Genomic DNA, 26,091 nt, shown 5'->3' with positions numbered 1-26,091 from the left:
ACAAAAGTTGTTCTCTCTGCCTGAACGTGTTCAAGTTAGAACTTTGATCTTCTGAACTCTGACTGGAACTCATACCTTGAGGTGCCCGGTTCTCAGGCCTTTGGCCTTGGACGGGAGCTACACCACAGACTCTCGTCTGTCTCCAGCTTGTAGATAGCAGATTGTGGGACTCTGCAGCCTCTGTAATCACGTGAAATATTTTCTTACAATGAATCTCTCTATATCTAGACATATATATATATATATGGCTATAGATATATATTGATATAGATATAGACTTAGACATAAAGACATAGATAAACATGGATATATATTCTATTAGTTCTGATTCTTGAAGAAACTTAGCAATACAGTCTCTGTCTTGTCCTTCATTATAGCAAGATTTATAATATCACCAACACATTCTGCACTGTCTTTGAAAAACCAAGTGGCTGAGTTTTATATTTTAGAAATGCTCTCTAAAGATAAAGGAAATGATGCTTTTCTGAGAAAAAGTGGAGCAAATAAAGTAACATATAAAGGTTGTCATGTAACTATATGGCTATTCATGCCTGATAGGCTCTGAGGTGTGGAAAAGAATGAGACAAATAGGTTGAAAAGTTTCCTGAGTTCTTGGCTTATTTACTTCTTTTAAGCTATTATTTTACTATGCTGCAATATTTTCTGAGAAAACATGATAAGGTGTTTCTCTTTAACTGATGGAAAGAGTATAGACTCAGATTCAGAATATTCTGATGAGCAATGCAGTTTTTAAAGTTGAAATATAGCACCTGGCATATTAAAAAACTGAATGACTTTATTTTGGGTTTTTGAGAAAAGAATTTGTAAAAAGTGCTATTGGCATATGTTGAATGATGGTCCTTTGTAGAATTTTTGGAGATTGGCAAAAACAAGCATTTATCTAGGACTGAAGTATTTAGTAACAACATTCATGAGATTAACAAATAAAGAAGGAGCTATTCATTTTTATATGAAATATTTTTATTGTTAATGAAAGCTTCATATGTTAAATGATGAAGATATTTAAATGATGTTTGAAAATTCAGGATGAATTCAGAAAAACCCATATTTGATTTTTTATAATAGAATTAGATATCCTAGATAGATCTTATGTGATATGTACAGAAGGTTAACTCTTACAGGGAATATTAGAAGCTCAATTAGAATGTCATCTAGATAAAAGAGTACAAAGAGTTAGTGTGCATCAGGGCTGCATAGCTTTTGTGTTAGACACCATTTAGAGTGCCTCAATATTGTCAAAGGCAATGTGGGGAAATGATTTTGAGAGTTGCATTTACTGAAACTCACTGGAAAAACTGGGATAATAACTACAGCACAAAGAAGTAAGTTAAAACTGCCAAAATTCAATGTATTTCACAGTTGCAAAAGTACTTCTTTAAAAGCATATTGCTTAATTTTGAGGCAATTGGGATTTCTTATGGAAATTAAATAAGAAATAAGATTACTTGTTCTGTCATTGCAAATTCACTCATTCTTGAAGTAGTTAAGTAGATATCAATGTTTTACGTGTTTTTTTATATATTCTAAATGGAATGTCATGCTAACATTTCTGATAGAGTCGCTCTTCATAAAATATGATCATGTAGGTTCTGAATAGTGATATGTTAAGTACTATTATAATAATATTGGCCACTCCAGTAGGAAAGAAACACATACCTTCATTTATTGAAGAATATGGCTGTGAAAAATAAAACTTTCCTATGTGTTAGATTGCTGATATTTTCTTCAAATCATTGGTGGTCTTTCAAAACTTTTTCAGTCTTCTCTCTGGGCTTCATTTTGGAGAGTTTCCTTTACTACATATTCAAGTTCAGTGATCTTTACTTCTCTGGTGAGTAGCATGCTATTAATCCCATACAATGTATTTTTCATCTCAGAAAAATGAATTTTTTCATTTTTAATTTCAAGTTTGATTTGAGTATCTTCCTAATTCCATTTCCTTCCTCCTCATACTCATGTTTTTCTTTTTGAACATGTGCATTCTCCCTGGTTATGTGTCATATTTTATTGCCTCTTTACATGCTAGTGATTTTAATTAGATGCAGTACATCATAGATTATACATTGGCTGGTGCTGAATTTTATTTAAATATTTGTGGGCTTTATTCTGGGATATAGTTTCTGATCTCAGAATTAAATTGCTCCTTTAGGGCTTGCTCTTAAACTTTGGGCAACCAACTGGCCCCACTATTGAACCACAATTTTCTAAGGAGTTTACCCATTTCCCTATGGGTTAGGAAGTCTTTCTGTTTTGATGATGGGGACATTAAATATTCTTTGTCCTTACAAAGCTCTATCAACTCCTTTTCTGGTGGTTCTTTTTCCTAGCCTCAGGTATTTTCCCTACTATGCAAACTTAAAGACTTAATGAAATACTTCTCCATATTTCCATAGTTCTCTCCTTATATAGCATCTTTCTTTGCAGTGTTTTTGCCTCAAAAAGTCACATTGTCCTTCTAGAACTTTGAAATCTGTCTCCTCATTTCAGTGGAACTGTTGATTTATTTGAGATCTTCTTCCCTCCATTAGATCCTGGAAATTCTCACCAAACAGTACGTGGGCAGTTATCCACTTCCCTTGTTTGCTTTCTCTTAGGTATCCCTTTCCTGAACTGCCTCGTCTTATATGTGAAAACTGTTGTCTGATATATTTTGTTTGATTTTATAGGTGTTTAAGATGTGTATGTGTGTGTGTGGTGGGTGGGTGGGGGGTAAATTCTGCCCCTGCCATTTCATCAAAGCTGGAAATGGAAGTTCCAATTCTTTAGATTTTAGTGGTAAAGGTGCTTAAGTCTAACTGGTCAAGACTTTGCAAAGTGCTGAAGTTATTACTAGGCAGATGAAGCAACACAGTACCTAGTAGTCCAGGTTTGGGTCTGTGAGTGCACTAAAAATTTTAGAATGTGAGTTGATTTTCCAGCCCAAATCGTGGTGTGATTACATGAGGATGTCTGGTAAAGCTGGGGGTATCAGATAAATACTATGAGTAGAAAATATGTAAGGACAAACGTGAAAACCAGGGAATCCCATCTATGACTTGAGGACATCTATGTTTAGAGTTTAACATAGCCCATATTGACTCTGGGTCTAAGAAGTCTCTTAGGATTTTCTAGATGAATGTTATGCCTGTATAGATCCATCCTGAAGTTACTTTGTTTGAGTCTATATACTCTGTTCTTCTAAAATTATAACATTTCAAATATATATTTATTCAATCCAACTACCTCAATCCAAGCATATTGTAATATAATTGATTTGGGAAAATTAATAATTGTTGTAAAAGGAAAAGAGATGCCAACATGTCTCTTTGGGTCCTAAATAATATATGTTATATTAATGATATTTACATTGATTCCTTTATAGAGCAACTAGTTCTTTCATATATATTCACAAGCACTTATTAAACAACCACTTATTCAATGCCAATTTTCCAGATAATCTTCAGGCAGTGGACATGAGGTAGAGAAAAAAAAAATTGACAAAAATCTCTTCTGTATGGAGTTGAAAGAAAATCAGACTGCAATAAAGAAACCAGTAAATAGAATGAACTATGTTAGAGACTTATGCTTATAACCATAATGAAGTAGCTGGAACTAAACTTAAAATTTGAATTAACAATCTTAAGAAGAACTAGAAAACAGGCAAGGCATCACTGTGCCTTGTGAGAGAAAAAGGAAATAAAGTGAGTCCTACAGTACCCTCTCTTTCTGCCTAGAAGCATTTTCCAAACTTCAGTGCATTGTTAGGGTCCATGCAGAGTATGTCTCTCTGGCTAAGCTGAAAAGGCAGAATTTAGGGAAGTGGAGGTGACTTTGAGTTTCAGTCATCAAGAGTGGGAAACTCTTCCAGAAATGAAAGATGTTGAAAATACTGTATGGTATATATGGAAATTAAAATATGTAATGTGAAAAAAAATATTGATTTGGCTTAAAACAGATTAAATATTGCTGAAGATGTAGAACGTAATATTTGAAGACAAAGCAATACTACTATCCAATGAAGTCACAGAATTTTTTTAAAAAAGAACAAAACCTTAAAGAAAACATGGGACAGTATAAAGTTTAATAACTTTTTGAGACAAATTTTTGAAAGCGATAAGCCAGTTGTAGCTTTCACTGACTTAACCAGTTCAATGAATACTTAAAGAAAATAAATTGATCCTGGGAAGGTTATAGCTTTCTAAAAACCAGGAAAAAAATAGAAAATAATTAAGAGGCGGGCAAAAAGGATATGCTGTGTACAGAGAAACAGAGACAGTAGCACATTTTTCATCACAAACTATTCAAGAAAGGAACAGAAAAACATCTTTAGAGTTCTAAAAGAGAAAAATTCTGTCGGTCTGGAATTTTAGTACCAGCAAAGATATTCTTCAGATCTTATTTATTTATTTATTATATGATTTTTATTTTTTTCCATTATAGCTGGTTTACAGTGTTCTGTCAATTTTCAAAAACTGTACAGCATGGTGACCCAGTTACACATACATCTTCAGATCTTAATGTAAATTAAATAATTTTTTCATGGAAAAAAGAGAAAATCATCACCACTGTCCACTACTGTAAAAAAGTGATAAAGAAAGAATACCAGATAGAAATTTGAATTTATGCAAAAGAATGAGGCACATAACAAAAGATAAACACAAAAAGAAAGTATATTTTCAAATTTTTGAAATCTCTTCAACATTTATTGACTTTTAAGGAAAAATGTTATTTCAAGATTTTTTTTCATGCAAAGTGAGTTTATTACACATAATACTTATTATATGTATGTAAAATATCTAAGAAAATAGCATAAAGGATAGGAGAGAGGATTTTGAAATAGCGCACTCTAATAGTCTAAGATTATATGTGATGTTGCATATTTTTATTTAAATTGTAATAAGTATGTACATTTGAAGCAGTAAAGCATAAGATAAATATAAAAAAAATCAAAATGTACCTCATAATCAAATAAAGAACTAAAATGGAATCCTTAAAACACTCATTGAAATACAGGCAGGAAAAAAAGGGAAAGAAAACCAAATGGAAAAAATTTAAGAACTGCAAATAGAAAATGATTGATTTAAGCTGAATGATATAATTACATTATATTTAATGTTTTTAATTCTCCAATTACAGAGTAGAGATTTTCTAATCATCTAAGAAGCAAGACCTGACTTTATCCTGTCAGCTAACTCCCACTTGAAATATTACACATTTTTTAAGGATTAAAAATTATATTATGCAGTCACTAAAGCTGGAGGGCCATATTATTATCCAGCAAAATTGTCTCCAAAACCAAGGAAAATCACCAAAAATGAGAGGTATTTCAAAATAATAAAGTATACTTTTTTTTATCATGAAGGTAAAGCAACATTAAATGTCTATGCACCTGATATCATGTGCCATAAAAAGATGAAAGAATAAAATAGACAAATCTACCTCTATAGTTGGAGAAATAAAACTCTTCTCAGTAATGAAATCAAATGTAGACAAGAAATAAGGGTTATATGATACTTTAAGAAATACTCTACAAAATAACAGAATTCACTTTTTAAGAAGTGCACAGAATACTTTTACTAAGAACAAATATTTCAGTCCCAGAGGTCTAAACTAATTCAAAAGTATTAAATAATACAGAAAATGTTATTTTTAACCATAGAAGAAGTAAACTTTTAATAAATTAGAACCACATGGGAAAAAAGAAAATAATTTGAAATCAATAACAGAGATAGAAAAAAAATTACGAGACATTATAAATTATTTTAAACCGAGTAGTCATAGAAACGTATCAGTGATAGTGAGATGTGATTATAGAAATATTCATAGGGAAATATATAATAATTGTGGTTGTATTAGGAAGAAGAAAACTCTCATAAATTATGTGCATCTCTACATTAAGTATCTCAGAAGAGTAAATGAAGTCCAGACTAAGTTGATGAAAAGGCATTTTAAAAAGATAAGAATGGGACTTAGGAAACAAACAAGAATTAGAGAAAGTCTGTTTTTCTTCAGAGAGATTAGTAACATTGATATATTTCTAATATAAATAAAAATATGAGAGAGCTATACTTCATTAAAATTTGAGGGAATATTAAAAATAATATTTGTCAATAAATATGACAACTTTTGATAAAATAGATATACTTTTAAAGTCACAAAGTTACCAAAAGTGAGTCAAAAATAATTTCAAAATACATATAGTCATGTATTTATTAAAATGTTCAAGCCGCCATTTAGAGCCTTTCCACAAAGGAAACTTTAGGTTCATATTGCTTCAGTTATAAATTCTATCAAATACTTAAGAAAATGTTATCATCAATCTTATCTAAACACTAGTAGATAATGGAAAAGGAAAGCTTATGTCCAAACTGGTGTTTTTATGCAATGCCCAGACTTTAAAAAAAAATAAGACAAAGACATGACAAAGCAAAACAAAAACCTTGAAAGCAACATTTTATTACGTACAAAAATATTTAACAAAGAATTATCAAGTTGATTTTGGCCACATTTTTTTATTATTCAGTTTTACTGAAATATAGTTGATTTACAATGTTGTGATAATTTCTGTTGTACAACAAATTGATTCAGTTAGACAAACATACCCATTCTTTTTCAGGCCACATTTTGAAAAAAAAATGTAATAAATAATAGGCAGAATTTATCTCAAGAAAATTATATTGCTTGGTATTTAACAGTATATGTCACTATATTGAAAACATAGTAACAAAAAACATAATCTTCTCAATATCTGAAGAAAAAGCCTTTGACAAAATTGACTATTTTCTCAGGATTGAAGCTTCTAGCAATGAAGGGATAGAAGAGTATATCCTTAACCTGATAAATGGCATCTACAAGATTTACATCTTGAGTTGGCATCATATTTAATAATGAAAAACTGAATTTTTTCCCCTAAAATAATAAATAGGTCTCTCACCATCTATTTTCAATATTAAACTGGAGGTCTTAATGCAATAAACAAATAAATGACAAATAAACATTATGCAGCTTGAAAAGATAGAGGTAAAACTGTCTTTCTCTTGACAGGAAAGGATAGGCTAACTCTACTCTTGTGCACATGCAGTCTGGTTTATGATCAGGACTGCCCTTATCTATGAAGCTGCTAACTTCCGAGCCTTGAAGGGAAAAGATAAACATCAGCTGCCAGTGTTTCAGTTGTTCAAGAAGAAGTCCTGGACAATGTGAACACTTTTCCTGGAATGGTTTTCCAGGGACTTTATCCCTGAAGTCAGGAAGTACCTGGCCAGTAAGGGGCTGCCCTTTAAGGTTCTTATGATACTGGACAATGCCCAATATCCAGAACCTGATGTGTTCAACACTGAAGGCATGGGAACTGTCTGCTTGCCCCCACCAAAGTCTCAAATACAGAGTCTAGATCAGGGCTTATAAGACCTTTAAGGCTTATTACACATGGTACTCTATGGAAAAGATTGCCAAAACTATGGAAGAGAACCCTTATAAAGAGAATATCAAAAAAAGTCTGGAAGGATTAGAGCACTGAAGATTATAGAAAAATCTGGGAAGGCGTCAAGCCTAAAACAATAAATCCCTGCTAAAGAAAACCATGTCCAAATGTTGTGCATGAGTTCACATGATTTGTGACAAAGCCAATCAGGGAAACCATGAAAGAGATTGTGGATATGATAAAAAAAAAAAAAGGTTAGGGATGAAGGGTTTCAAGATACGCATCTTGGAGAAATTTAAGAGCTAATAGACACCAGACCAGAGGAATTAAGACAATTTGATGGAGATGAGTGCCTCTGAACCAGTGCCAGATGATGAGGAAGAAACAGCATCAAAAAACAAACAAACAAACAAATTAACATTAAACAATATGGCAGAAGGATTTTAATTATTCAGGACTTCTTTTGACTTATGAAATGGACCCTTTTATAATATGGGCACTGAAATTAAAGCAAATGATGGAATAAGAATTGATACTCTATAGAAATATTTTTAGAGAAATGAAAAGGCAAATGAAAAACAGCAGTTACTGCCGATTTCTGTAGTATACCAAGTCTCCTGCCTTCCCTTCTACCTTCTCCACCTCTTTTGCCTCTGCCATCCCTGAGGCAGTAGGACCAACCTCTTCTCTCCCTCCCCTCTGAAGCCAACTCAGTGCGAAGATGGTGAGGTTGAAAACCTTTATGGTAATGCACTTTCATTTAATGAATAGTAAATAACCATCATGCTGTACAGTTAACAGACTTATCTGTTGCATATGTGTGTGGGTCTTCATGTGAAAATCTAATAAGCCTACCACAAGAATTGCATGAGAAATTTTGTGTAATAATCATCTTCATTGCCTAAGAATTCATCTTGTAGAATATTCTGTGCAAGACCTGTATTAAAGTGGACAGCTTATCCTTACATAGGCATAAGGTGATATTTAATGTAAAATTAATAGTGTGTTAGTCTTTACTGTTTTATAATTTGCTTTCAAAAAATTATATTACCATGCATTATATCTCCCTTTCTTGTAATTGGAGAGTTGTGTATCAACCTATTATCACAAGTAAGTGATTTAAAAAATGCTAAAATATTTTCAATGCTGTATTATGTCAATGACTATAATACTGTATGCTATAAAAATTTTATAACGATTCATTCATTTGTGTATAAGCTAGACTAGCGTGAAGCTATCCAATCAATTACATAGACTGCCCTAAAGCAATCATATTGCTGCTTCTTCATTATCAATGCATGAATCCTTATACCTATAAATATAAATTTCTTTTCACATTATCTTTTCATTTTTGATGTTTAATATTAGCAATACTTATAACATCTACATTGTTTTGTATCATATAAGACAGTATTAATGTAGGTACTGACAGACTGTTCATCTTATAAGCAGACCATGTAAACTTATGGTATTGATAAATACAGTACACTACTGTAAAGCTATTTTTTCTTCCTTATGGTTTTCTTAATAGTGTTTTCTTTTCTCCAGCTTACTTTATGAGTACAGTATTTTATAAATATAACATATGAAATATGTGTTAATTGACGATTTATGTTATTGGTAAGGTTTCTAGTCACCATTGGCTACTAATAGTTAAGAGTTTTGGGAGTTAAAAGTTATATATGGATTTTGATTGCTTGGGATTGGGGGTCAGTGTCCTTAACCCTTGCATTGTTCAAGGATCAGATGTATGTGCAAAAATCTATAGCAAACCAATAGCAAGAAGAATTAAATATGGTTATACACTATGACCAAGTAGAATTTATCCGTGGGATGCAAACATAGTTCAAAATATAAAAATCAATAAATGTTATATATCACAATAAGTGAATTAAGGATGGAAATCATATGATCGTCTGAATAGAATGGAATTTATCCATGGGATGCAAGCATAGTTCAATATATAAAAATCAATAAAAGTTTACATATCACATTATGATATAGTGAATTAAGGACAGAAATCATATGATCATCTCAATAGAAGTAGTAAAATTTGACAAAATTAAGTACCCTTTTATGGTAAAAACTGTCAATCTAGAAATAGAATGACCTCAATGTAGTGAAAGTCAGGTATGAAAACACCACAGGCTGGATTTTTCCTCCAACTTTAGAAATAATACAAGTATTTTCATTCTTGCCACTTCTCTAGTCAACATAGTCCTGGAAGTCTTAGAGCAATTAAACATGAAAAAAAATTTGCCTCAGAAAAGAAATTTCTGTTTACACATTATATGATCTGACATGTAAAAATCCTAACTATTTCACAAAAATCTAGTAAAAATAATAAATGAATTCAACAGAATTTCAGGATACAAAATCAAGATACAAAACTCAGTTGTGTTCTTATATACTAACAACTACACAGAAAGAAAATTAAGAAAACAATCACATTTACTACAGCATCAAACATAATAATACTTTAAAAATAAATTTAACCAAGGAGGTGAAATACATGTACACTGAAAGCTGTAAATATTTAAAGATGACAGAAATAAAATGGCAAGACCTTTTTTTAAACGTTGAAATAATTGGTATTATTAAAATGTCCATACCATGCAGTTGAATGTATATTGAAATATCATTGGCATTTTTTAACAGAAATAGAAAAAACAATATTATTTCTCATATGAGACCATAAAGGACCACAAATAGCCAAAGTAATTTTGAGAAAGAAGAATAAAACTGAAGTCCTCCATTTCCTGATTTAAAAACACACTATGTAATCTACATATTACATAAACATATTAAATAATACTCCATAATCGAAACATTATGGTCCTGGCATAAAGGCAGATATATAGAACAATGGAACAGAATAGAGAGTTTAAAAATAAACCCATCCATAAATGGTTCATTGATATTTGACAAGGTTGCCAAGAAGACATAATGGAAAAGGATAGTCTCTTAAACAAATGGTGTTGGGAAACTGGATAGGCACATACAAAATAATGAAGTCAAGTCCTTGTCTTAATTCATACACAAAAATCAACTTAAAGCATGATAAAAACTTAAATGTGAGACCTTAACCTATAAAACTTCTAGAAGAAATGATAGAGGAAAAGCTTCTTGACATCTATCCTGGCAGTGACTTCTGGTATTTGTTATGTAAGATGAAAAAGTTCTTTATACCTTCTATGCAGTAATGTGCACAGAAAACAAAAGCAAAAATAGATAAATTGAACTATATCAAACTTAAAAGCTTCTAGGCAGCAAAGAAAAAATCAATCAGGTTAAAAGTTAATCTGCAGAATGAGAGATGATTTTTTCAAATCTAAGATAATTTTAGATAAGAGGTTACCATCTAAAATACATAAGAAACTCCTACAAATCAATAGCAGTTAACCAATAACCAAACATAATTATAATAATAATATCCCAAATAAAACATGGGCAAAAGACTTCAGTAGACATTTCTATAGGAAGATGTACACATGGCCAACAGCTCTATGAAAAGATGTTCAACATCATTAATTATCAAGGAAATTCAAAACAAAGTCACAATGAGATGTTACTTTACACCTGTTAGGATGGAAATTATAAAAAAAAATATTAGTGAAGATATATAGAAACTGGAACCCTAGTTCAGTATTCCTGGGACTCTAAAATGATGTTGCTGTTATAGAAAACAGTACAGTGGTTTCTCAGAAAAATAATAATAATACTAACATATATATAATCTAGCTTTACAACTTCTGAGTATTTGTACAAAATAATTGAAAACTAGATCTTGAAATGATAGTTGTATCTCCACATTCACTACAGCACTATTCACAATAGCAAGAAGTAGAAAGAATCTGAATGTTCATCGGTAGATTAACTGCCTGTGGTGTATACAGGCAGTGTCATATTATACAGCCTTGAAAAAGGAAATCCTGCCATGTGCTACAATATGGTTGAACCTGGAAGACATAGTGCTACCTGAAATAAGCCAGTTACAGGGGAAATAGTGCATAATTCCACTTATATGAGGTATCTAAAATAATCAAACCCATAGAAGCAGAAACTAATATGATGTTTGCCAGGGACTGGAAGAAATGGGAAGTTGCTGTTCAATGAGCAGAGTTTTGAGTTATGTAAGATGAAAAAGTTCTTTATACCTTCTATACAGTAATGTGCATATAATTAATAATCTACTCTATACTTAAACATTTAAAAGAGCAGATTTATGTTAGATGTTTTTAATACCAATAACAATAGTGATATAAGAATAAACTATAAAGGAAAATGAGTGGCCAGTAGAATGAGGAAGAAGAGTTTGATGTTCAAGAAGTAGATATATATTAATAGTCAAATAATAATTCATTAACAAAGATGACTCTTTGGTTTAGCAACATGGAAGAAGTCATTGGTGAAATTCAAAAGAGCATTTCTATAGAGGGTCTCTAGTTCCACCCTGGAGGGGATGTAGAGGAAAGGGAACCCTCCTGCACGGTTGGTGGGAATGAAAACCAGTAATTAAAAAAGAATGGGAAACTGTCAAAATAAGAAACTGCTTACAATTAGAGCCAAAATAGTAGTAACTCTTAGGATGGAAAGAAATGCTTATGATTGAGAGGGTTCTCAGGAGGGCTTCTGAGTATCTGGCAAATTTCTGATCCCTGACATAGGTAATTATAAGCTGGTTTGTACTAAAATAATTTTAAACCACACACTTGTTTTAAATTTTTGAGTAAATAATATCTACATTTTTAAACTTTATAAAAGAGTGGAAAGTGAAGAAGCAGGGCAAGTTTTCTGTGTATGGAAGCTGAGACATGAGTCAGAAACTAGAGAAAATTGTAGGATTAAAAAGGTTTTTAATTGTTTTTAGTGGGGAGAAATAAAACATAATCTGACAAGAATGATCCAGTAGAAAGTAAAAGTTGATGCAAAAGAAGCAGAAGTGGGAGAATTTCTGGAGGTATATTTTTAAAATTGTATTAGAAGATAGAATCTACCACACATGTGGAAGGTACGGCATTACTTAGCAACAAGGGGAATTTATCAAGAGGAATACAATTGGAAAATGACCATATATTTAAGTTGGTGGGTAAATGTAGATGTGAACTTGTGGAAGAGCTACTCTAACTTCCATTTTTCAACTTCTGTAGACACAGGGTCATCAAATGATTTTGATATTTGAGAATGAGGGGTTTCAGGCTTGATAAAACTAGAGAAGTTACAAAATTGAAGTAAGAGTGCGTGCGAAAGAGACTGAAAAGGAAATGTAGTATGATTGCTAACATCATTAAAGATCCACTTGAGGTTTGTGGTTATGATTTCAAAGTGAGAACAGTCAGCATGATTATGGTTTTTTTAGGGTTATGGTTTTGACAGGTGAATAGAAGCAGCAAAAAAGGGCCAAGGGAACTTAGGTTGTCTGAAAGGAAGTAATTATATTAATTAGTCTTGCTTCAAGCTGGAAAGGAGGGAAGTAAAAAGATGAGAGGGTTGAAAAGCAATTAATAAGGATGGTTGATGTGAAGGAAATATTGAAGTTAAAGTACTTGGGAAAGTGAACTATTAAGTCATGGTCAGAAGTTAGGGGACTCAAAATTGAAATTAAAGTAAGTGTGAAGTAGTTTTACAGTACGAAGATAGCAATCAATTATTAAGAAATGGAGGTGTAGGAGTTACTGTTGTGGTGTAATGTAAATGAACCTGGCTAGTATCCATGAGGACATGGGTTCCATCCCTGGACCAGCTCGGTGGGTCAGGGATACCGAGATGCAGTCAGCTGTGGTGTAGGTCACAGATGTGGCTCGGTTCCCGAGTTGCTGTGGCTTTGGCTGTGGCCAGAAGCTGTAAGTTCTTCTTCATCCCCTAGCATCGGGACTTCCATATGCCATGGGTCCAGTCCTAAAACAAAACAAAACAGAAATGGTGGTACAGTGAACAAGATCATTAAAGGCACCGAGATCACGGTAGTTGAAATGTGAAAGTATTGGAAATATAATCTATCTCAGTACTGGAATTATTAAAAGTCATGTTGGGAGAGATTTCAGAGAATGATTGTGAGCCAGGATTTACAGTGTTCAAGGAATCAGAAGTTGTGGTTAAAGGGTCTTTGGAGGATTGCAAAGTGGATTAGGGTGGTTTAATTGAATGAAACATTTCAGATTTTACAGAGGAATGAGGGAGAAAGTTCTGGAACTGATAGTGAGAAGAAAGGTACCTATATCACCTCAAGCTTCACAGTGTGGTGATTAGGGTGCAAAACAGCCATCAAGAAGATGTTAAAGTCGCTGCATTGGAAGTTCTAAGATTTTAATGCTGAGTAATGAAGAGTTCCTAGAAAGTACATTGAAATGATGTCAGAAGCTGAAGAGTGCTAATAGATGGGATTAGCACATTTGGAGAACAGACAGTAGGAAGTATGTAGAACAAGTATCTTGATGAGATTACATGAAGGGTGATCACAGGATTTAATATCATTCTCCTAGTTGACTTTAGAGTTGGTTAGCTGATATTATTTGGGGAAGATGTTGGTGTAGACCTTGTTAGAAACATGCAGAACTCTGGGACTCCTTTTTTATTGATTCCAATGGTTGCATGGAATTTAGGAAACCAGAGGTCTTATAGTAACTGCACACCTGAAAATCCCTCCTGATCCAGGAGCACACCAGAGCTTCAGTGGTGTAGACCTGGATGCCAAATAAAAAGTGGTCCTACCTAGAGTACCTGGAGTTCTGTTTTTTCCCTTGACTTCTTCCAGTGGCGACACTGTAATTCTGCTGAATATTGGGTATATCAACCATACTTCAGGAGGTTTGTACACAATAAACATTCTCTAGGCCATAGAATGCCATACTAAATTATTGCCACATTCTCTTTTACTTACATTTCTAACATACAAATCTTTTAGCTCTTTTTGAAAATTGAGTTTACTACTTAAACTGTATCTTTAACAGATTAAGTTTATATATCATAGTGAAAAAATGGATTTTTTTCTCTCTCCCCATTGACCTTGTAAAAATTCCAACTGAAGCAATAAATCCCTTTTGTGCACTAGTGCTTCTTAACTCCTTTGAAGAACACTTTTCATTTGTAAGTATAGCACTTGAATTGAAAGGTCTGAGAAAATTCTGTTTGTCAGAGTAGCAGGTCAGTTGATGTCTTTTTCAAAATGTATTTGTTTTGTTTTCTTTCTTATGCTTAAAATGTTTCACCAGACTATAATGCTAAAAATAAAGAGAATTGTGTTTACAGGCAATGATATTTGTTGAATACCTATTTTGTGCCAAGAATTATGCTGAATTCTGATGATATAACCATTATAAAGTTAGACCTTACCCTCATCCTTACACTTATAATCTATTCAGAGGCTGACATGGAAACAGATTGCAAAAAAATATGCCCATTCTGTCAGGTAGAGATGATAATGCCATAGTGAGAGAAAATGTATGATTAAAAATATATCTGGATTAGGAGTTCCCATTGTGGTGCAGCAGAAATGAATCCAGCTAGGAACCATGAGGTTGCAGGTTTGATCACTGGCCTCTCTCAGTGGGTTAAGGATGTGGCTTTGCCGTGAGCTGTGGTATAAGTTGCAGATGTGGCTCAGATCCCACTTCGCTGTGGCTGTGGCATAGGCCGGTGGCTGCAGCTCCGATTAGATCCCTAGCCTGGGAACCTCCATATGCCATGGATGCAGCCCTAAAAAGACTATATATTTATATTTATATTTATACCTAACTTATTTATTTACTAATATTTCCTTGATAGAAACAATTTCAGTGTATTACCGCTAATGAAAATGTTAGAGGTAATGTTAGTCTCTTGAAAGTTTTTTTAATTAATATTCAAAACATGTGAGGCATTTTACATACATGAACCTCAGAATAATCTTACCAAATAATTGCTCTTAATTTCATTGTACCAATTGAATAATAAAAATTCAGAGAGATTGTGGTGTTTGCTAAAACTAGAAAGCAGCACAAATTATTAGCAAAGACTTGTCAGATGGATGGACCAATATGATTTCAGCTATGCTGTAATTTATCTAGCCATATTTGTGGAAAATGAGCTGACACAGTCCTTTCTGTCTTTGGATTAGATCTTTGCTACTTCTCTTGGATGTTTTATGAAATGGAAAATACATGAGTCACTTGTAATTATAGATCTGCTTCCTGGAAAAGAAGCTAATGATTTAACTTATGCAAACAAGCTCATAAGTTATTTAATACATCACTTTTCAACATTAGCAAAGTCAATATGGATTTAAAATATAACATTCTATTAGGATCTAAGTGAGAGAAACTTTGCACTACAAACATCTTCTTATCCAAACGTGTTTGCCAATAAAGCAATTTTGTACTCCTACTGAAAACTGTAAAAGGCAGGTGTCATCTGCATCCTGAAATTAAACATCATCATGCAAAAAAATTGGTTTACCAAATGTGCTGACATGTAATACAATGACAGCACTCACTGTATACATATATTGCCAAAAAGGCCAGACAACACATTATTTTTATAGTGTTTTGCATAGCATGTATTTTACCATGATATAAATTGCCAACTTTTCAAGGCAGATTTTATCTTTGCTATCAAAGATGCAAATGCACAGGAGAGCTTTAATATATATGATATGGTTCGGGCTGTTCAAAACGTATTTTTTGAGGTGCTCTGTCTAAATGTTCATATTCAGGCTTAATGAGCTCTAAGCCTTACTCTTTTACATGTGTCTAAATTAAATTATTATTCATAAATGCAAAAAACAAACTGTACATAATTCCTTGTTATTGGCAGAGATTTGTTACAAGGAAAATGAGATGAACTATATTGTAAAATGTTAGAATTTTTTTATAAATGCAAATAAAAACAGTAATATAGTAAAAACTCCATTTAGAGTGTCATGAACATTGGATTATAGTGCTAGTCAAATCATGTTTTTCTGTATGTAATAAGGTATAATTGCTTTCCTCATAACACATATGCCCATTAATATGTATGTAACTCTTTCCTTATTAGATAAGAATTCAGTGTGATTCATCACTATTATATAACAACTAATACAGCCTTCTGATCTTTGAAAGGCATTACTAAATCATTTATCACACTGACTTTATCCGCTAGTTTACAACTCTTTTAGAGGGGAACAAAAATCTGCTTTTCCTGTGAATCACATTGAGCTTTCTCTGAATTGAGAAATTCTAATTGAAAAATGAAATTCAGAAATAGAAATAGTAAATCAGTTTGCAAATATAGTACTTGTTTTATAATTGTTGATGCATCATTGTGAAAGTTTTAGATACTGAGGACCAGGAGTATTTATAAGCTTTTGTAGTCTTGTGTCTCTTTATGCACGTTTTCAAAGGATGATCACAAAATCAAGACATAAGGGAGTTCCTGCTGTGGCTCAGTGGTAAGGAACCCAACTAGTACCCATGAGGATGCAGGTTCGATCCCTGGCCTGGCTCAGTGGTTTAAGGATCTGGTGTTGCTGTGAGCTGTAGTGTAGGTCCCACAAGTGGCTCAGATCCCACGTTGCTATGGTATAGGCTGGCAGTTGGAGCTTGGATTCAACCACTAGCCTGGGGACTTCCATATGCCACAGGTGCAGCCCTAAAAATCAGCAGAAAACAAACAAAGAGCAAGACATAAGGGAAAATTCATAGATTCATTCAACCAATACCAACTGAGCACTTTCTAGATTTCTGAAAATACTGGGCCCAGATATTCAAAGACAAAGAAGCATGGTTTCTACCTCTCTACCAAAACAGAGAGAAACATATATAAATAATAATAATGCTTTATGAAGTGGAGACCCAGTAAGAGGTATTCGATGGAAGTATAATTCAATATTTGATATTTTCCTTATAGTGTTTAAAGAATCTGTATTTACTTTCTTTAAGGTGGAGTTTACTTTATAAGTATTTTTTTACACAAATTCCAGATTTCAACGTTATGTTAGTACACATTAATAGCTGCTCACAAAAATTCATGTTATTGTCTTTGGAGACATTTATTCTTTTTTTTTTTTTTTTGTCTTTTTTTGCTATTTCTTGGGCCGCTCCTGCGGCATATGATGTTTCCCAGGCTAGGGGTCGAATCGGAGCTGTAGCCACCAGCCTACGTCAGAGCCACAGCAACGCGGGATCCGAGCCGCGTCTGCAACCTACACCACAGCTCACGGCAACGCCGGATCGTTAACCCACTGAGCAAGGGCAGGGACCGAACCCTCAACCTCATGGTTCCTAGTCAGATTCGTTAACCACTGCGCCACGACGGGAACTCCTGGAGCCATTTATTCTAACACTAGTTTTATAATGTTATCTAAATACACCTCAATAGATCACTGATGTTTGAAACCTGTTGATAATAGACCTAAACCATCATAAATACAGAGTATTCCTTTCCTACTTTTACTTAAGTACCTTGACTACCTTTTAATAGTGAGAAAGAGTTCATGGTCCCAAGCAGTTAAAGATTTCTCTGGGTAACCAAAACAAACAAACAAAAAAATGAATTGAAAAAAATTATAGGGGACTTCACAGAATTAATGGGAAGACTGGAGAATGAGTCTGGCAAATGGCCAGGGACTAAAGACAGCTGAGCCATCGATATCATAAACAAAATTATAACATAAATACATGCTGAGATGGCATTTCTGGTACCACCACTCTCAGTGGCTTCTGCTGTTGCTAGATGAGCCTTGTGCATTATGCCTGGTTGAGGATATTTACTTGCACATTACTTACTCTAGTGAGAGTATCTGATTATTCAAAACTAGGACATATACATTCCTCCTTGATATCAGAAAGTGGGGTAACCGAACATGTCTCTGGCTGTCCTTTGCATTATAATCAAAAGGGCTTGGGGTAATTGGAAGCTAAAGTAAGCAGATTAATAAATGCCCTCTACAACTACCTTTTATCTCAGTTCTCATTCACCCTCATTTTATCTTGTCCTTTCCTTGCTTAAAAGCTTTCGGTGCATTCCCACTTTCCAAATAATATCTTTCATTCTTTTGGATTAAATTTTATGCTGATCACAATTGTCTTTTTTCAACATTTCCAGCCCCAACATTCTCCAAATCTTGTGAACAAATCACACTTAAATAAAAAATCATTTCCTATATGTACTATATATATATATTTCTTATGAATCTGGTTTTGGTCGTTTTGATTCTATGGCCCTCTGTTCAGTTAGAAAAATCATTTCCATTATGTCTCATTCAAAGTTTTTATTTCTATATATTACTCCTCTCTGAAACCTTTCTGTACCATTCTCCTGCAGCACAGAATGGCCTACTCTATTCTCTCTGCTTCTGAGCACTTGATGAATACCATTTATACATGTCATAATTTATTTTCTAGTCATTAAAAATATTCATTGTTGCCTATCTAAATACTAAGGATGTGATAAAATATTTACATCTCTCACTTAAAACAATTAACTGATAGAAAATGGGAGTTGGTGTGTGTTGAAGACGTGAATGACAAGCACTCAAGGAAACAGCTTTGATACTAGCATTTTCAGAAGTGCTGAGGAAAGAGGAATTATTTATCAGTTGTTTCTGACTATTTCCTGATTTTGAACTGGGAATTCTGAATTTCTGTTTGATAGTTTAGACTAACAAAGGTTGGAACACTTTTATGCACTTCAGTGGATTTCATCATGAATTTAGTTCATTTTACCATGTTCAACATAATTACTGAAATAAATAAATTTATATAAAATGATGTCTTTTTCCATCAATGAGAGTTAGATTGGTGTTGGTGGCCAGTAGTAATTTTTTTTAGATAGTTTGCTGTTTTCTCAGAACTTTTGCAGCTTCTGCTTTAAATTTGAAAGTGGATATACCAGGTTGACACCTTTTGTATTCATTCCACACTGTTAAAGATAAGTACTGTAACATCTTTTACAAATTCACAGTGAATAATTATTTTTAGTAAAACCGTCTATTCAAATCTCAGTAGAAGTCATTTAGTCTTCCCATCAAATCCCTACACTTTTCTTAAGTGTTCCTACTAAACTATCATTAACTTTTTCTGTCACAGTTTAGGTAACAATACTGATTGTGAATGCTCTATGATGATTTGCTGTCAAGATTGGAAATACAGTCAAATTCAAAGAAATGAATGGTGGCAGTGATGTAGTGCTATTTAATAAGTGCGGAAGCATTTAAATCCTTCTACTTGTAATAGACAAGGATTTATTTCAAGGAAGAAAACTTGAGAGTAAAAAAAATATTTAAGTGTGAAATTTGATGTGTTTCTTTGGAAGTCTGCTTCTTTCCTTAATGAATAGAAGGAGAATCTAGCTGTGAGTCTCTCTTTCTTGCAACCTGTCCTGAAGTAAACACACAGGTAACTACTTCATATTTATTGCCACTCATCAGGTTTTTCTTTCCTTTTTTTTTTTCAAGGCAGTGAATTTCTAAGTATGGTCCTACGTTCCTGGGATTTCCTGCTTTCTGAAGGTCAATGAGGTAAAAAAAATTCTACAGCAGGATTAAGTTTCTATTTGCCTTTTCCTGCTCATTTTCTTATAAGTGCTAAGTGTAATTTTTAAAATTCTACGTGATGTATAATGTTGCAGCCTATTGTATACAGAAGTAGACAGGCTGTCTCATTCTAAGCCAGATATTGAAGAGATCACAAGCGTATTATACAGCACCAATCTTATCACTGTTTTTATAAAACAGTCATTTTTCCATAAAATAACTTTTGTTAAGTGTAATGGGGTTTGCACTGTTATTTTAAGTAAGTTAATTAAAATATGTAAAAGATCTTCTTAGTTCTAATGTCTGACATGTAATTATCAACAGGTATAATTCAAAAGAACAAGGCTGAACCTCTTTGTTCTCCTTACTCATTTGCAAAAATGTAAAGTACCGAGACTATATTGTTGAGAATCTGCAGTGAACAATTTGACTGGCTTTGAGTCCTTCCTGGGACTAAGTAGTGTGCTTCCATTTTTTGCTTAGGTAATTCCTGCCTTATGTTGTATTATAGAAACATGATTGACAGGTCCATGAAATGTTCTCCCAACTTACCCTACTTCCCTTTTTATGACACCCAGTACACTTCACTGTAATTACTTCTTTATTACCCCCGCCAATAGCTCAGGCAAGATTATAGTAGGTAATGAGTGAAAAGTTGATTATAACATGATACTATAATGATATATTAATGTTGTTTTAATATCTGTATACACATCCACTCACCTTTATGCCTTTGTGTTCAAGTGCACCATCCCCAAACATTTCTAGGTTCTTTGGTACTTCTTTGCCTTAGGGAAACTTAGTGTCTTAGTCTTTTCAGGCTGCTATAGCAAAGAAACATAGACAAGATGATTTATAAATACCAGAATTTTAATCTTCACAGTTTTGGAGGCTGGAAGTCCAAGTTCAGGATGCCAACAGGGAGGGCTATGGTCCTCTTCTGGGTCAGATATAATGCTTTATTCTCTACTTCATGGAAAGGAATAGGGAACTCTATAGGATCTCTTTTATAGGAGTACCAATTCCATTCTTGAGGGCTCCACTCTCATAACCTAATCACTTCTCAAAGTCCCAACCTTTTACTAACTCCCAAAGGCTTTATGCATGAATACCAAATACCATCACCTCTGAGGGGTAGGATTTCAGCATATCAGTTTGGGAGGAAGAACATTCAGACCATTGCATCTAGTTAGAGATCAAAAGTAGACATTGGGGAGTTCCAGTGGTGGCTCAGTGGTTAACAAATCCGACTAGGAACCATGGGGTTGCGTGTTCGATCCCTGGCCTTGCTCAGTGGGGTAAGGATCTGTTGTTGCTGTGAGCTGTGGTGTAGGTTGCAGATGCGGCTCGGATCCCACGCTGCTGTGGCTCTGGTGTAGGCCAGTGGCTACAGCTCCAATTTGACCCCTAGCCTGGGAACTTCCATGTGCCACAGGAGCAGCCCAAGAAATGGCAAAAAGACCAAAAAAAAAAAAAAAAAAAAAAGTAGACATTGCTTGCAAACTGTTTTCTTTCCTCCATATACTTTTTGGATGCTTATGATAGAAATTGTGCTAAGGAACAAAGTGCAAAGAAGTATTTCTAAAGACAGAAAGTTGGGAGATTAAAGAAAAAAAGAAAATAGGATTTCCCATTGTGGCTCAGTGAGTTAAGAACCCAACATGATGTCCGCTTTGTTCCCTGGCCTCGCTCAGTGGGTTAAGGATCCGGTGTTGCCATGAATTGTAGTGTAGGACACAGATATGGCTTGTGTCCTACATTGCTGTGGCATAGGCCTCAGCTGCAGCTCCGATTCTGCCCCTAGCCCAGGAACTTCCATATGCTACAGTTGTGTCTGTAAAAAGACAAACAAAAACAGAGACACTCACTCAATCAAAGCTAGCAAGTTAAGAGTTGGAGGAAGAGAAGAATTTAATACTTCTTGAAGTCTTGGATAAATGGTGAGACTTTATAGAGGATAATTCTGTAGTAAGCATAGATATCCTGTAGTCACTGAAGCGCTCAAACCTGATAAGTATTCCACATATTATGTGAGACAAAGAATAGTACTGTAGTCAGATTCCAAGGAATTACTCATGGTTTGGTCAGTGAGAAGTGCTATCCATCTTGGAGATTTGCACATCTGCTACAATTTTTTCAACAAACATTAAGACTAACTCCATTTCCAAAAGTCTGTCTCATAAAAAGCTTAGTCAAAATTTGAGGCTAAATTAATTTGTCCTTAAAAAATACAGAAGTTGATGTTAATTGCTCAGTTGAATTTAAAGAATAGGGTTCATAATGTTATACATTAAAATTAGGTTAAACCTCCATTTCTACAAGGCATATTTCCTTCTGCTTGATTTGCAAGTATTTCTTAATTAAATTGCCTATTCAGTCACATCACCTTAATGAATTATAACAGTTCAACAAAACCATAGTGTGAACTCCTTTAGGAGACAGCAGACACACTGTAATTCCATTATTAACCATGAGGGACAGATATGAAGCAATGTCATTTGCCCAAGGTCTTGGAACAAACTTTGGTTTATTGGTCAATCTCTTGAATCTCTTGGAAGGACAGAGAACAAAAGGCCCCTTTCATGTCTTGCCCCAATGTGCCACTTTTTACAAAAAAGGGATATTGAGTATTGTAAATACAAGTTTATATAGAGCCAAGAGGAAGAATCAGTATTCCTGTGTCAAGATATAAAATTCACGTGCAAAACTGAACTTCTGTTATCACTTGTCAGGCACCTTCAGTCTAGCCCTCGGAGACATGTCTTCTGTTTTAGAGGCTTTTGCACATTTAAATTAAGAAGTTGAACTGTTGGAGCTAACATCAGAAAACATCGTAGAAGCTACCCATGGCATTTTCCTGGAGGTCTCTATTAGCAGCAGAGAAAGCTGACGAGATAGTCATGAACTCTTTATGTTTCAGTTTCTCTCTATTTTGGTTAAATCAGGAGACAGAAACTCTGGTTCTACAAGATAAGCATTTTTTTTTTTTTTGGTTTCTTGTTTTTGTTTGTTTTTTTGTTTAATTTTAAAGATCGAGCCTGCAGAACTGTTACTCCTGAAGATTTCACTGAAACATTAGTTTTGAGGAAAGAATCCAAATCCCATATTTCAACCTGAACTGATTTTTGATGATAACAAGATGGCCTCAATTTTTTCAATGAGAGAATTTTTTAAAATTTATTGCTAATCCTCAGGATAATCTACATTATCACATCAGCAATCATTAGGCTATGAAATGCTTATACAAATAAATGGAGGTATAGATAATTACCATAAGGAATAAATTGGGGTTGGGGTTCAAACAGTATAAACTGTTAGATATTCCCTATGACATGTGTAAGAGTGGTGTAACATTTCAGAATTTTTGTGTGCTAGTTGTCATCACATTAGTAGATTGAAATCAGCCATATGTGGAAATATTTACATCATTGAACTCATCAAATATTATAAATCACTGCTCCCTCCGCCTTGGAAAGCAGATTATTAAATATTTATGAGTTCACCCCTGTATACAAAGCTAGTTGTTAGCATCTCCATTTTGTAGGTTAGTCAAAAATATAATTTTTGTTCAGAGGAAATGTCTTTTCAAATAAAACTATTAAGATTATATCAAAATGAGATAGAACATTGTAGTCAGACCATATAATTGATTGTTTCTTTGTTATATATATAACAAAGGATTAGTTTCATTTATTTTGGTGAAACTGAGTAAAATAGAAAACTTTGGTTTCATTTATTTTGGTGAAACTGAGTGAAATAGAAAAGAACAATTCCAGTTTTAGTCACAATATTAGCTTACAACTCCTTTGTGTCATATGCTAGGTTATTCTGAAAAATAACATCTAAGGGGATATTATTGACTATACACATCAAGTGTCTCATTCAAAATGCTCCTGCCTAATTCTTATTTCCAAATTGGGTACTTATATATTAATGATAATCATGTATTGACTGTATTTTTGGATTTTTTTCTACTTCCTAATTTTTCCTTATACATATACTATGTGCCAAGTATAGGATTAGACATATCATGTTATTGAATTTAATTCTCACAGTCATTAATGTCACTTTCTCCAGTTTACAGACAGAGAAAATTGAAATATTATACGATTAGAATTTCTTGATATCTTACCACTTATAAGTGGCAGAGAGAATCTTATTTCAGGTTTCCGAATTTCTATCTCTAGGAGTTCCTATTGTATCTCAGTGGTAGTAAACCTTAGTATCTGTGAGAACGTGGGTTTGATCCCTGGCCTTGCTCAGTGAGTTAAGGATCTGGCTTTGCCATGAGCTGTGGTGTAGGGCACAGATGCAGCTTGGATCTGGTGTTGCTGTGCCTGTGGTGTAAGCTGGCAGCTGCACCTCTGATTCGACCCCTAGCTTAGGAATTTTCATATGCCACAGGTGCAGGCCTTAAAAAAAGACAAAAATAAATAAAATAATAAAAATAAATAAAAATAAAAATAAATCTTTCTCTAATTAAAAAGCTTTCTATATACATCAAAATTATAAATGGTTTTTATTCACACCTGCTTATTGGATATCTGATATTCCTTTGCTGGAGGAAATAAGTAGATATATGCCTGCTTACAGACTTTATAATTTCCTTTTCCTTCTTCTCAGTAAAGAAAGTTACACACCCATTTTTTCAGTGTGAATAATATGGAGCTATTACATTTTACTCAATTGTCCTCAGTTTACATGTTTGGGTGTTTAAAATGATAACATAAATTACAAAAGGTAACCTTTATGATCCTTAGCATGGAAATAAAATTGTAGACTGTACCATTTAAATACAGCTAAGTGTTCTTTTTCAGTTTACTGTAGTAAATATGTATTAAGTGCTGTATAAGATTAAGGCATTTTATTGGATTCAGAGACAAAAAATAAATTATATAGGAATGTTTTTATCTTAATAATTTCATGCATAGTCCCCTTAAAACACTAACATTAAGCTAACCTTAAAATCCCATAAGTGCTATGTGGATACTCCAGGTATACAATTCTTTGACTTTCTTTTAATATTCGGAGATCATTTTCTAATATTTCAAAATATCTACAAGTTCCTTTCTATTCTTTCTTGACAAAATCTTATGGATTTTCTCCTATACGCAACTTATGTCATACTGTCTAAAATCTGCTTGATTCTTTCTCAGTTACCTGCTTTTGTTTCCTGTGGTGCTTGATTTTATCTATATATTATAGCTCAGTAGTAGTCTCAACTTTGCCCATCATTCCCTGCATGCACATAATCATTAAACTCCTGGTATTTGAACTGACAAATGGCATCTAGATTACCTTTGTTTAAAAGGTAAACACAAAGTTTGTTAAGCAGTGTATTGTTAAAGATATCAACTTTATAGTAGCAATAAATACCATGATTATGAGAATTTTTTTAGAGAATGGTCTACAGCCTTGAGCAGAGAGGATTTTTTGAAATCTGTCCGTGTTAGGATATTTAGAATTTATAGAAATCTAAAATTTAGATTTTTTGAAATCTGTCCATGTTAGGATATTTATAAAAAACAGTTTCCTTTGAATTAATAACCATGTTGTACAAGTTTGGCATTATAGAAACTGAAATCAAAAAATGCTGTGAAATTTAAAGGAAATTGGAGTATCAAGAAACCTTTTGATATTCATAACAAATGTAGCAAGACTGAGGAAGTGAACAAGCTGAAGATAAAAGGCAGAAAGTTGATTACTGAATTTTCAGATTTCATAGGTATAAAAATTCCATATGATAACAGGATCTATGATGTGGTCATGGCTATGGATTGATAAGAGTATAAACTCAGGAAGTATGAAGTATAAAACTAGTAAGAACATCTTTATGGCCATTTAACTTTTGCAAATAATGGAAGCATATGGTATGTAGAGAAAGACTATGTTTGAGATATGAAAAGCCCAGCTATATTTACTCAGTAGCTTAAAACATTCAGTTTAGGGTTTACATACTGACTTAGAAATAGTGCTTAAGTTATAAAAGGTCAGAGGATATGTGTCTGCCTTTGGCTGTGACAGACTGGACAAATTCTTCAATCAAGAACAAATGGGATGAAATAAATTAAACAAAATGTGAATGAAGGCATCCAAGAACTATTAAGGTAGCTGAGATTTAGGGTCAAAAGACCCAGAGAAAGGCATGCTCAGATAAATATCACACATTCAATGTTTT

At 33.5% G+C, this 26,091-nt stretch overlaps 1 pseudogene across 1 annotated transcript in view; it reads left to right on the top strand.

The window, feature by feature from the left end:
• The window catches only part of LOC110261402 (tyrosine--tRNA ligase, mitochondrial pseudogene), a 317,000-nt pseudogene that overhangs the window by 48,375 nt on the left and 242,534 nt on the right, over nucleotides 1–26,091 (top strand). The window contains exon 3 of the transcript XR_014808620.1: nucleotides 19,840–19,898. The product of XR_014808620.1 is annotated as a tyrosine--tRNA ligase, mitochondrial pseudogene (transcript). The remainder of the gene's footprint in view (nucleotides 1–19,839; nucleotides 19,899–26,091) is intronic.

This window comes from Sus scrofa, chromosome 6 (genome assembly GCF_054392235.1).
Source record: "Sus scrofa isolate SSC_HxYL_T2T_F1_AM1 chromosome 6, Sscrofa_HxYL_maternal_Yorkshire_Landrace_v2.0, whole genome shotgun sequence".
Taxonomy (NCBI): Eukaryota; Metazoa; Chordata; class Mammalia; order Artiodactyla; family Suidae; genus Sus; species Sus scrofa.
Note: the sequence above shows the minus strand (reverse complement) of the source record. Positions and strands in the feature narration are given on the sequence as shown.